We start from the raw sequence: 14545 nt of genomic DNA on the forward strand, positions 1-14545 counted from the left end.
CGTTTTAACACTCTGGCCCTTTAGGAGATGAAGTCCCTTACACAAGGAGATGGTGTGGCCTTTCTGAAAGCTGAGGCACTTAGTACAAACTCTCTTTCAGAAATACTAAATTGAACTTCCATGATAGACTGCATGGTGGTTTTGCAACAGTTCACTAAGCAATACCACAGGTAATAAAGATGGAACCAGTAGTCAAATCACAAGTGACAAAAAGATGCTGAATCATTTTAAAACAAATTTGTGGTGTTTTTAATATTTTTCCAGTCACAGTGCTTGGTTTAATTTCCTGAATTCAAACACATTGTGCTGACAATTTCTCAAACCTTGCTCAAGTAGTAAATAATCTTATTGAACAACAAATATTTTGTTTTCTGTATTTGATGTTCTCGTTTAATGAAGTGTGACATATTATCCAGGTGGTGTCGAGTCTGTGAAATACAAGGTGATATTTCTCTATTTAATGGCAAGTGATGTGGCATTAGTGTGATCGTTTATTTGCAACTTTTTTTTCATCTGAATAAAATTACTTGTTTGCTTACTCAGGGGTGGTAAGATTGTTTTAAAAACATCCTGGGGCACCTGGGTGGCTCAGTCGTTTCGCGTCTGCCTTCAGCTCAGGTCATGATCCCAGGGTCCTGGGATCGAACCCCGCATCCGGCTCCCTGCTCAGCGGGAAGCCTGCTTCTCCCTCTCCCACTCCCCCTGCTTGTGTTCCTGCTCTCGCTATCTCTCTCTCTGTCAAATAAATAAAATCTTAAAAAAAAAAAACATCCTGATTGTGATTATATACAACAAAAATTGACCTTCAATAAGGCATTAAAGTAGGCTCTGCTCAGAAGAGACATTAATGAGAGCCCCATTGTGGTAGTTTGGGGAAAATGTCATCAGTTCTTCCCACTTCCTTCTATCTACAGTTTTTGCAATGTAATTGTGCTGTACCCTCCTCCCATAAATGGGCTTTTACCATGTGACTTGCTTTGGCCAATGCATTGCAAATAGAGGCTTGAAATGGGCTTACATATCTGGGCTTGTCCTCTTGTCCTCTTTTCCATGATAAATTTGCATAGATTAGACTAATGTTCCCAGAAGGAGCATCAAAGTTATGTGGAACAGAGCCAATTCACAGATGCCTAAGTAAGCTGTTGAACTGCAGACCATAAAGTGGGAACACCCAAGCACATGAGTAAGCCCAGGTAAGTTCAGCAGACAGCCTAGCCTATTCCTACTGATTCCAGAAAGATAAACATTAAACTTTCATTATATGTCACTGAAGTTTTGTGGATACTCATTACACAGCATAATTGTGGCAACAGGTGAATGATCCGTTTTGTCCCTCCACATCCCTTGACAATGCATATCCTAGGTCCCACTCTCAGACATCTTACAGTCAAACAAGAAAGAAGTGTTACTCAGTAGTGGTCATGTTTCCAGCACCAGCGAGATACACAAGAAAAACAAAGCATGGTCCATGTCCTTAAGAAATTTAGTCTCATTGAGAAAGAAAATGCACATACTCCAACAGATGATCACATATCGGTGTATCTTAACTAGGGGATTATATCAGTTTTACTGGAGAGCTTTAATCAAAATGTGCATGTTTTTGGTGCCAGCGAGGACTTAATGAATCTAAAAACTCTGGGGGTTTGGTCCAGGGATATATATTTTAGAAAAGTTCTCCAGGGAATTCCAATGTTCTCTCCTGAATAAGAACCAAAGGTAAGAGCTAAGTAAACACGCATGCTGTATTTGTGGATAAGTGCAATAGAGTGTAAGAGAAAGACGAAGTCAGCAGAGGCAGCAGTTGTCACAAAAGTCTCAAGAGGTAGAATCTGAACGAGTTCTCAATTGCAGGATTTAGGTAAATAGAAAGAGGGGTGGGAATTCAAGCAGAGAAAATATCATAGCTCTAGAAGGAAGATGGGAATTAATATGCCTGGATAGAATAGAGATTTATTTATTTATGCATTTATTTATTCACCAAGAACTTCTTCAGCATTTACCATGTGTCAAGCACTAGTCGAGCTCTTCACAAATATTAACCATCATAGCAACACTATGAGGTAGGCACTGATATCATTCTCAATTCATAGTACAAGCTGACCAGAGTGGAAGAATTCCTATACTTTCTAGTGAGTGGGATTACTATTTGATAGAAAAATCCTAAATGTCTAGAATAATTTTTCTTTGCAAAGAAGCCTATAGAGGAATACCAAAGTCACTGTCCACTACCTTGCAACTATACATAATAATAATCATAATAAAATTATATATTATTATATATCAATATAATAATGATGGTGATTAAGTATAACCATAAAGTGGGATGGGTGATTAAGTATAATCACCATCATTATTATTAGTTTTCTAGAGTATATATAGGTTGCAAAAAGGAAGATGGAAAAAAGGTAAAAAAAGTATCACATTGAATTTGACAGTATTCACCCAAAGTTCAATTTTAATCATTTAAATTTTACTAAAACTCTGTAGATCACAAATGCTTTGTAGGATATGTCTTTTCTTGTTAAGTAATAAGAGGTATTTTTCCCCCTTATAAGTAAGCTCTGAGGATCATTCTAACCTTCTGCTTTTCATTCTGGAAATCTCTAGACATGAACACCTACTTATCCTACTTATTGCTCTGTTACATCATATTAAGAAGGTTGCAAATCCAGGCAGGTTTTGTATATAGTTCTCTATTTTCCAGAGTACCTTCCAAGTCCTTAGGTCCAACTAATTGATTTCTATCTGAAAATAAACGTCTAACAATGACAATTATAAACTTAGTAGATATAACTTACAAATTTATAGAGCTAGAATGGTTATCTATAAAGAACTACCAGATTCTAAGCAGAATTGTATTTATACTAACTTAACCAGATAATCTCTTTAACTTTTCTCTGAACATTTTCAGGGCGGTGGGGGGAAGTCAACACAAGTTCTCCAACTAATCCAGTCTCTGGGTTTTACATTCAGCTAACAAAATGCTATGGTAAAGAGTAGGTGAATAAAGCTTGCAGTTTACTTCTTGATAAGTGGATACTTCAATATTTTTTTTTTTTGGATACTTCAAGATTTTTGAAAGCTAATCAAAGTATACAATGCTAATTTTTAAATTAGCACTAATCATTTTATCTCTCTGACGGAAGATGAAAATATAAATAAAAGACTACTGTTATCAATTGACTGACTCAAATCTTCTTTGGCTTGTTTGCTTACAAATCCCTTCTTCACCCTTCTTCTGTGCTGTGTCACAGGGAGACTGACCCTGCAGACTGTGTCTCCCAGGCCTGTGTGTGCTGGCTTCCGATCTGGTCAAAAGGAGATACTGGCAGCAGACTGGGGCTCAGGGCATGGTGGAAAGAAAGGAAAAACAGGATATTCTACCCTTCCAAAGTAGTAATTTGGGTGCATGTATTGCTGCAGCTTCTACCAGATAGGTACACTAGACAGCCTTGGCATCTAAGGTCTGGTAGACTACCTCCTCTCCATTCATCCTATCCTTTTAAACTTAGGTATGGTAGCTGTTTCCTGCTGCTGCTAATTTTGGGGTTTTCTCCTTTCTCTGTTGGGCTTTTTAGTTCTTCTGTCACCTATGTTACTAATTATCTGTAGTAAATGCCCTCTATTTGAAACACTTAGAGTGATATCTGTTTTCTTGACTAAACTCTGACTGTTACAAACAAGTAGTCTGTTCTCAAAAAGGATCTGAGACAGCTTACAATAAAGACACAGGATCACCAGACCCCCCCCAAAAAGAAAAAAACTGACATCTATCTAAATCAAGAGGTAAATATGGTGGTTAAATAGAGAGACAGAGGTTTGAAATGTATTAATTAAAATGTTTTCTGTTTGCCATGGGATTTTTCTCTCAGCCATTTTCATCATCATGAACAAACAAAGCCATCAAAAAAACAAAAAGGCAACCTACTGAAAGGGAGAAAATATTTGCAAATGATATATCTGATAAGGGGTTAATATGCAAAATACAAAAAGAATTTAATATAACTCAACACCAAAAACAAAACAAAACAGTCCAATTAAAAAATGGGCAGAGTAACTGAATAGACATTTTTCCAAAGAAGACATAAAGATGGCCAACACACACATGAAAAGATGCTCAATATCACTAATCATTGGGGAAATACAAATCAAAACCACAATGAAATATCACCTTACACCTGTCAAAATGGCTAGGATCATAAAGACAAGAAATAAGTGTTGGTAAGGATGTGGAGAAAAAAAGAAACCCTAGTGCCCTGTTGGTAGGAACGTAAATTGGTCCAGCCACTGTGGAAAAGAGTATGAAGGTTCCTCAAAAAATTAAAAAAGAATTACCATATGATCCAGTAATTCCACTACTGGGTATTTACCCACAATAAACAAAAACACTAATTTGAAAAGATATATGCATCCCTATGTTTATTGCAGCATTGTTTATAATAGCCAAGATATAGAAGAAACCCAAGTGCCTGCCCCTCCATAGATGAATGGATAAAGATATATATATATGTCCATGTATATATATATACATATACATATATATATATATATCACACACACACATATATATACACACACATAAACATATATACGATGGAATATTAGTCACAAAAAAAGAATGAGATCTTATCATTTACAACAACATGGATGGATCTAGAAAGTATAATGCTAAGTGAAATAAGTCAGTCAGAGAAAGTCAAATACCATATGACTTCACTCATATGTGCAATTTGGAACAAAACAAATGAATAAGGAAAAAAGAGACAAAAAAACAGACTCTTAACTATAGAGAACAAACTGATGGTTACCAGAGGGGAGGTAGGTGGGGAGATGGGGGAAATAGGAGAAAGGGATTAAAAGTATACTTATTATGATGAGTACCAAATAATGTATAGAATTGTTGAATCATTATATTGTACATCTGAAACTAATATAACATTGTATGTTCATTATACTTCAATTTTTAAAAAAGGAAAAGAAAAAAATGTTTTCTCTTTGCAATGGGAATTTTTTTCTCAGCCATTTTACCTGCTGAGTCTGAATAGTGAATACTCCCTGAAAACTATTCAAATAAATTTTTCAGAACAACGTGAAATGAGAGCATATTGGTGGAGACAGGAGCAATAGGGCAGTCAGAAGAGCAGATTTTCTACTACTGGTATTTTAGTTCTGCCTGGGCCAAAGTCTATCACACATGCTTCCACTGTAAACACAGGACAAATACAAGTCACATATTCAAATCCCTCCCATGGGCACATCCAGGTTTATAAGCAATTCCATTTCTTTTCCTTCCTCTCAAGAAAGTATATTATAATGTATAATGCATAATAATTAATGGAATTCTTATAAGGCTAACTTGAATCCTTTCTAATTTATCTTACAAATTTTGATATTTTATTTTTATAAAATAATTAGTTGTAGCAGAACTAACAACTAATCGATGACTCATTACTCCATGAAGAATTTCTGGTTTGCACTAATTGCAGAAACCATATAACTGTCAGAGTTGTTACCTCACTTTGAATGCATGGACATAATCTGTATGTCTTCTAAACATTATGTATGACTAATAAGTTACAGATTTATTAGTAAGCTTATCCACAATTAATGGGTTCAAAATCGCTGATTGTATGTCCTTAAAAGGGACAAAGTAAATTTAAAAACAGCAGGCTGATATACCTTTGTATAATCATGAGTATCTAGTATATGCTAAATTCTGCAAGGCCAAGAAAGAACTTCAATTAATACTGCAATTGATTAGCTTAGGTATTAGAACAAATAAAGTCACTGCTATAAATTAACTCCTTCATAAGTAACATTATTGCAGGACCCAATATTAAACAAAGTTTGTCACCTGTCTAAAAAATGTTAATGTTATCACAAGTATATCAGAAACACAGAATGTGCATGGATCTAAATGAGCACATGCCAACCAATAAAAAATATCCTGATTGCATGGCCTACTGAGGATTATCCATAAGTTTTCTTTTTGTAATATAAAGTATAGCATTAAAGTGAAAATTTCCCATTATTTGGAATGACTTCATCAAGGTGAAAAGTTCCATTTAAATGGGAGTGTTTATGTTACTCACTTTGTCTCACAAATATCTTGTGTCTGGCCCAATAAATATTTGTTGAATGAATGACTACTATCCTCATTCTAATTTGAATGTCTCAGGTGTTTGATGTTTATGATAAATTGTTGATTTCTTAAGAATATCATTTTTAATTACAATATATGAATTAAAATCAAGTCCCATCAGAGACCATTAAGAAGGTTGAATACAGGGCGCCTGGGTGGCTCAGTTGGTTAAGCAACTGCCTTCGGCTCAGGTCATGATCCCGGAGTCCTGGGATCGAGTCCCACATCGGGCTCCCGGCTCAGCGGGGAGCCTGCTTCTCCCTCTGACCCTATCCCCTCTCATGCTGTTTCTCTCTCTCTCTGTCAAATAAATAAATAAACAAACAAAATCTTAAAAAAAAAAAAAAAGAAAAGAAGGTTGAATACACAAGACCTCTCTCACTATTGGAATGATTTTCCCCACCATCCAGTGTATACAATAGGGATGATTAGACTTTCCAATTATGGAAGAGAGTGTTTTCCATTTTCTGAATTTCAAGATGTAGATCTTTTCAGCCTCCTTCTCAAGATTTTATTCCTTGAGATAACAATGAAGAGCTTACAGATGCCAATATTATAAAAACAAGTGTTAACAGTTTCCATGGGGGGACATCCCTTTTGGCAAATTACAATAGAAACCAAGAATCCATGTGGTTTGGCTAACCAAACTTTCCTGGAAATGGTCATCAGACATAACAGAAAACTGATCCTGTCCCTGCCAGTTTCATTCCTTTCCAGGAATAAACTCAAAAGTAACCCTTAACCAAAGGTTCCCCAGTGACAGCCCCTCACAATTAATCTAATTCTCTTCCCATAAAAAAGTGAAGAAATATCAGTCCCATAACATTTAAGAGACTGAACACATTACCAGAATTGTTAAAACTTAACAGTTGTTGAAACATGGCCAAATCCTAAACTTTTGTACTTTTTCCTTCCAGCCTAATAGTCACCTGACTCCTATTCAAATATTTGGTAGAAAACTACAACCAAACAAATAGCTTTAGTTTTTCTTATAAATTATTCTAAATAAGCACCAATGTAACAGCTGCAAAATATGTCTATGAACAACACTGTTATGTAACAGAGACCAATGGTCAGGGTTTCGAAGCATTACAGTGTGTTTAATCCAAGCCTTTGCATGCTATCCACCTGCAAAAATGAATCCTCTGGTTGCAAGTGAGTATAATAGAATAAATATCATTTGCGGCTCTGCCAGTAGTACAATTACCAATTCTATAACTGCTCTTTGTCCTCCTTTCTCATCTAAGATGAAATAAACTAAGGCAGCAAGCTGGATACATCCAGCTGGGTTCCCTCTAAGCATACCTCTCTTTCTATAATCAAACTCAACAGAAACAGGCTCTTGCTACTGGGACCTCAAACATGAAGAGGCTGCTGCTCTGCAGAAAATAAATAAGCAGACATCAAAGATTTATAAGAAATTTGATTAAGAAACTTTCCCAGTCTTTCTACACAGCAGACACCTACTACTGGCATGTGCTGTAGCTAGAATTGGGTATATGGACTTTTATTTTTGCCTTTGGATCCTATGTTAATTAATACACATCCCTCAAGTTGGACACTGTAATGAAAAATTAACAAAATAATGACCCTTGCATGAATTTAGTCTTTGAATCAAAAACCTCATTCCTCATTCCTATTATGCAACCATCAAAAAAAAAAAAAAAAATACCCAGAATATTGCCATTTGCAACAACGTGGATGGAACTAGAGGGTATTATGCTAAGCGAAATAAGTCAATCAGAGAAAGACATGTATCATATGATCTCACTGATAGGAGGAATTCTTAATCTCAGGAAATAAACTGAGGGTTGCTGGAGTGGTGGGGGGTGGGAGGGATGGGCCGGCTGGGTGATAGACATTGGGGAGGGTATGTGCTATGGTGAGTGCCGTGAATTGTGTAAGACTGATGAATCACAGACCTGTATCTCTGAAACAAATAATACATTATATGTCAAAAAAAAAAAAAGAGAGAGAGAAGAAGTAGGAAGGGAAAAATGAAGGGGGGGAAATCGGAGGGGGAGATGAACCATGAGAGACTATGGACTCGGAGAAAAAAACTGAGGGTTTTAGAGGGGAGGGGGTGGGGGGATGGGTTAGCCCGGTGATGGGTATTAGGAGGGCACATACTGAATGGAGCGCTGGGTGTTATATGCAAACAATGAATCATGGAACACTACATCAAAAACTAATGATGTAATGTATGATGACTAGCATAACATAATAAAATTTTAAAAAATACATAACTTAAACAAAATTAAAAAAAAGAAACCTCATTCATATGTGTCAAAATATTTTTGTCATTCACCACTTAATTCAAGAGTGAGATTTAAATTCCTTGTAGAATTGAGAAATTAGTAATACCTGATCAAAAATGATTTTATTCCAGTGAAATATCAAGGCAAAATGTTTCCTTGCCCAAGGACATCATACTACATATTACCACAATGAAAACAGTATGGCAGGGGGAGAAGAACATCTTATCTGGGGGGAAAAACCAACAACTTTGCCTTATTACTTCAACCATTCATTTAGGTCTCAAGATTCTCTCAATGAGTAACCAAACTTCAAAACTTCAGAAGAATGCAAATACTCAACATTAGATTTGTCTGTATAGATAAACTTCCAATCAAAGCCACTTGGATAAAAACATATTAAAAAGTTAAAACTGTAAAATCATATAGTGGAAAAGAAAAGCCCATCCAGAAAAGGAAGAACTTGCATAACTTATGTAATTTGTTCAAATATCACATTATTGCTCCAATTTCTACTTTGCTTTTCTGGGGCTAACTTTGCCTGCCAGATTCTCTTTGCCTTCTCTACATGGCTGCCATCTTCACTCTCACGGCTCTTGACCTCATCTAACATAACAAGCAGACCTTTGAAAATAAATTATACCATGTTTCTGAAAGCTATAAGGAACTTGAGGAATGGCATATTTCAGGGGAGAGACTGTTGACAAAGGAAAGTCTCCATCCTAAAAACTCTAACTTGATTACCCAATTGTTCCTAAAAAGTAGGCTCATGATTTCTCCCCCTCAATTCTTCATTTACCTGTTACAAGTCACCATCCACCTGATCTATAGGTCTAATATAAACTAGAAGATAAAGCAATTAAGAAAAGGAATCAGCCTCCAGTCCTAATTAGCCTACCAATGTCACACTAAAGTCCAGATGTTACCTCCAGAATTCTCAACATCCCTGACTCACACAGGAATACCACCGTGATCTTAATTCAGGTGAATGGGGGTATGATTTGTAAAAATGTCTGCAAAATTTCAAAATACTTAGTTCAAAAACAATGCATTTTTAAAAATAAGAAATCACTTTAAAAGCAAACTAGTTGTTTGAGGGTGTGCAAAGGGGATAAGTTGTTTAAATTCATTGTTTTTCAATCAGTTGTATTGCTATGTAGCCAGAGGTACAGTTTGTGATTAAGAGCCAGGCTCTGAACTCAGAAAGCCTTAATCCAAATTCTGTCTTTAACACTCACTAGTCATATAACCTTGGGTTATTTCCTTCCCCTCTAAGAAGCAGTTTCTTCATCTGTAATGGAAATCACAATAGTGCCTACCTTACAAAGTTGTTGTGAATGTAAATGAGATGATATATGTAAAGAGTTTAGCTGTGCCAAGAACACAGTGAGCTATTATTATTTTTAATAATATATCGAGAATATATTTAATACATATTGAAAACTATATGTCTATAATGTAGGATGAGTGATTGAAACTGGGAATAACTTTTACACATATTTATCTTATTACAGAAGTTACATATTTTATGTAATAAATTCTTTGATGAGTTTATTATTTTTTTGCCAAATTTTGTTTGTTAATATAAAGGTGTTTTATTCTGCAATCTTGAGATCTGTTATTCCATATGTCCTGTGATATTTACAGATGATGCTTGAATTGCTCAAAAACCAACAGACTTGGAATAACTGAGATAAATCAGTCTTCAAATTTTTTCTCCACATTTCCTGTTTTATCTTGTTTATTTGTATTACTCAAGAGAAACTGAAGTGACCAGTTTGTTTCATTCATAAACTATCTTTTCTAGTGTAGCTGTGCAACCAAACAATTCTTTCAAAAATGAAAGATTTTGGAGTGAGAATAAAAGTTGTCACTGACAAAATGCTCAGCTTTTAATTTTAGTGTGACTATTTGATAGTTATATAACTTGAAGACCACATCTGTAAGCTCTATTATTAAAAAGACCTGGTGCTCATAGCATTTAGAAACCTCACTATCCTAGGTATTAAGCAAAAGCCACTATCTGGGTGTCTTACCTTGAGTCACACTATGAGAACTACTCAGTGCTATGAAAACTCACTCAAGAATGTCCACATAATCATGTTATAGGTGACACTTTTTGATTACACAGTCCTTGATAAGGTCTGTGTCAAATGTCATTGTAAAATGTTTTTTTGCTGAATTGATCTGACGCTGACCAACACTGGAGATTCAATAATATACATCACAAACATAAGAATGTTCCATTCAACTCTTAGCAGGCATGATGAATATCCCTAGGATCTAAAGCATAATGACATTTCTCAGGCACTGAATCGGATGTTGTCAAATGAAGCAGCCTGAGCCAGCTGAATCCATTCGGTCTATGTAAAGATCTTCCTATATAGCATGTGAATACTGATTTTCCCCTTGGAAAACTCCTTAGAAATTTCAAAAGATTGGGAGGCTCAAGATTCTTGCCTCTAGCCAATGCCTGGTTTTATCTGGTCAGCCAACCTTTTAATGACACAAGAGTGGTCACCAATAAATCTCAGATTGTAATTATTCACCAGCACTTCGTAGGCCCTGGCTACTCCTTTCACATCATCAAACTCTTTGAAGTTTTGTGGGGGTCCATCTTTAATTTAGATGAAAGATTTCACTCTGTAGGTTTCTGAAATACACTCAGGAAAAGGATGAGTTCATTTATTTCTACAGCCATTCCTCACTCACTTCTTTGTTTTGCAGGTGGCATTTATTTTTTTAAAAAAGACTTTTATTTATTCATATGAGACAGAGAGATGCAGAGAGAGAGAGAGAACCTAAGCAGGAGGAGAGGCAGAGGGAGAGGGAGAAGCAGACTCCCCACTGAGCAGGGAGCCCAACATGGGGCTTGATCCCAGGACCTGGAGATCATGACCTGAGCCAAAGGCAGATGCTTAATCATCTGAGCCACCCAGGCACCCATACAGGTGGCTTTCAAACCACAGTATTTTGTACTCTAAAGTCAAGGGCAGGGATGCAATCCCACTTGCCTCTGTGGCCTAGAATTCAGAATCTGACTCATCTGAATTCCTACAAATATAGAGTAGTAGGTACTGGTGTCAGTCATAGCCAACAACAACAACAACAAAATCACCCAATCAAACTAAAAGTTCCCAAAGTATGAACCCAAAGCAAAACATCTAGGCTATGAGCAAAAAGGACTTCCTATAAAGCAGAAAAGCAACCTTCAGACAATATCAATAGCACATCAATAAACAAGGGAGATGCTAACGGACATTTGTAAGATTGGTTGAGTGCTAAGTTAGAATCTTTTGTTTCAGTATGTATAGTCTCCCAATCCAAGACACTTTTCTGGACCTCAACCCTGAATCTAGAGTAGTTTCCTAGAGTCTAACTTAACCTTGAGTCTCAGTTTAAACATCACTTAATGAAATTTTCCCTGTCCTTCCAAACTAGATTAGATCATGTGTTATATGTTGTCATAATATTCTTTACTTCTTCATAATGTTCATTACTATTAAAATTAATTATTTCTGCAATTATCTGCTTAATTATTAGCCCTTCTGCTAGATTCAACATTGCAGTAGGTAAGGAAATGACTGTTTTGTTTCCTGACATATTGGATATGGCTGATATTTATTTATTGAATAATCAATATTTGGAGACTGAATATCAAAACTGACATATCTAAGAATCTATAATTTTAGATCAGATCAGACTTTACATTGCAATTGGTACAATCTCTATTCCAATGTGGGTATCCTCTCTCAAAGTGTTAACTGATGATCATCTGGTTGTTCCCTAAACATTTCTAACAAAGGGTCAGTAAATAATTTGTGAGAATTTGTTATTTGTCTACCATTCACCATTTATTAGAAATTGCCCCATCATGTGTTTCTTATAACTTCTGTGTGTCTATCTATCGAGTCTTAGAAGTAATCCAAAATAAAATCCATTCCTTCTATACAAGAATACTTAAAAAGTAGCCAGCCATAATGTGCTCTAATAGGTCTTCTTTCCTACAGGCTTAAATCCTTGGTTCTTCTAAATGTTCCTCATATGAATATAACATGTGAATGCTGATTTCTTCTCACAATTTGGTTTTAATTCTCCTGACATTGTACCTTTATTCAGCCTGTGTCCCAATATAACCAAATCCCATAATACTTCAAATGTGGTATGACCCAGACAAAGTACAGTAAAACCACTATCTTCCTTGATCTGGATTCCATAATATAATTAGTCTAGCTTAACTTTGTATTGCTAGTAGTATTCTACTAACCCTATAAAAAATTGAATTCCACTGAGCTCAGCACCTGCTTAATAAAGTTGTGGTATCTCATAGAAATCTAAGAGTTACTTTTCTTTGCCATATGTTATCAGTACTATATTTAATTCCCATTGCTTTGGGAAGATTATATGATATAGGGTACATAGAAGTGTCCTAAGGCCTATCCCATAACAGAAATAAAAAAATAAATAGTTCTTATTCCTCTTCCTTTCCTTCTGCTTATTTTCATTTGTCTCAAGACTCCACCAAACAAAGCCAAGTCTTTTTGTGATGCTTGATGATCACTCCAAATGACAGAGTCCTAAGAACTGCCTTGGTCTGCAAAGGGCAGCAATGAAGTTTTCACTTCATTGGGTGACATATTTTCTAGGCTTTTAAAAGGCAAGTTAGAGAAGGATGCAATGCATCAAGTCTCTGAGTATCAGTGTCTATGGCTCCTACAAGCATAGGCAGCCTTGTGGTATCTCTGCCTTTCCACTTCCAACAAGAATCCATTACACGAGGCTACTGCCATTCTCCACAAAGGCCTTAGGGCTGGGAGTACAAAAAGGAACCCTGCCAGTTTACTTTCTGTTTCTTATTAGCTTACAGATTACACTATGTGAACTGCTCCAGAAAAATAATATCACTTTTCCTCTAAGCTGTAAAATGTCCATGTTCTAATACTTGCAGGTACTCTGATACTTTGTTTTACTGGGTTCATTTGGCTTAATTAATTTATTTCTTTTCTTCCTTTCTATAAGAAAATGAACATGTAACAGTCTTATCTGTTTATTTATTACTGTTATTTGTTCATTTTTTACATCAAAGTAATACATACACATAATTTTAAAGACAAATACCTTTATAGGCAACAAAAGAAGAAAAAAAAGTGCTTTCTGCCCCATTTCTCTCTATTCCAAAGTCCTGATCATCAAAAGTAATCATTTTCATCTTTTTAAAATTATTTCTTCTGCTACTCACGTCTTACTTGTAAATAAAATATTACATACCTATATCTTGATTTTTTAGTTTTTTAGAATATCTAATACCTTTGGATAATACAAGAAGAGTATTTGAGTCTTTCTACAAACCTCCACTTCTCTCTTTCCCTCTCTTATGTCATAATTTTTATCAAATTAACATTTAATACATATATCATTATAACTATATTTATTAGAGCTCAGCCAGATAATATACTATAATTATGTTCCCTTCATTGCAAACATTTGGTTTTTCTGGAAGTTAGTAATTACATCTTTTTTAGCCCATTTACTTTGCTTTATAAGTAATCAACACTAGTTCATTCTCAAATTGTAAAACAGAACTTTAAAAATATGTTTAAATGTGGCAAACACATCAGGTAAGCTTTCAGTATCTACTAGAAAATTGTCTCGTCTCCAATTTGGACTTGCTGAGAAACTATTTTCCTGAGACTTTCCTGCACCATTACCTTGAAATTCTCTTTACCTTGCTTCTGTTTCATCCCTGTATCTCAGATTCCATGTTTTACTCTTCCTTAGTTTACCCCACTTTGTTACTGGCACATTTTTCAGTGGTTTCCAGAGAAAGGTTTCATGGGAAGTAAGTTTTTGAGACATTGCATGTCTGAAAATATTTTTATTTCTGCCTTCACACTTGATTGATAGTTTAGCTGAGTATAGTATTCTATGTTGGAAATTATTTTCCCTCGGGATTCTTATACAGTACTCTACTGTTTTCTAGGTTTCACTGTTTCTATTGAAAAGCTGAAAAGAGGTTGATACTTGAACTATATGATATGATTTTCTCCTCCCTCCTTTTCCTCTCTTCTCTTCTGCTCCCCATCACTCTCCTTCTCAGACCTTTATTTTCTTCATCACTGATGTTCTGAAATTTCATGACCCATTTCTC

The 14545-nt window shown here is 35.5% G+C and overlaps 1 long non-coding RNA gene across 2 annotated transcripts in view; it reads right to left on the minus strand.

Moving 5' to 3' along the window:
- Nucleotides 1-14545, minus strand: part of LOC116645020 — a 218077-nt gene that overhangs the window by 16515 nt on the left and 187017 nt on the right. The window lies entirely within an intron of this gene.

Source organism: Phoca vitulina, unplaced genomic scaffold (genome assembly GCF_004348235.1).
Source record: "Phoca vitulina isolate PV1807 unplaced genomic scaffold, GSC_HSeal_1.0 scaffold1, whole genome shotgun sequence".
In the NCBI taxonomy this organism is placed as follows: domain Eukaryota; kingdom Metazoa; phylum Chordata; class Mammalia; order Carnivora; family Phocidae; genus Phoca; species Phoca vitulina.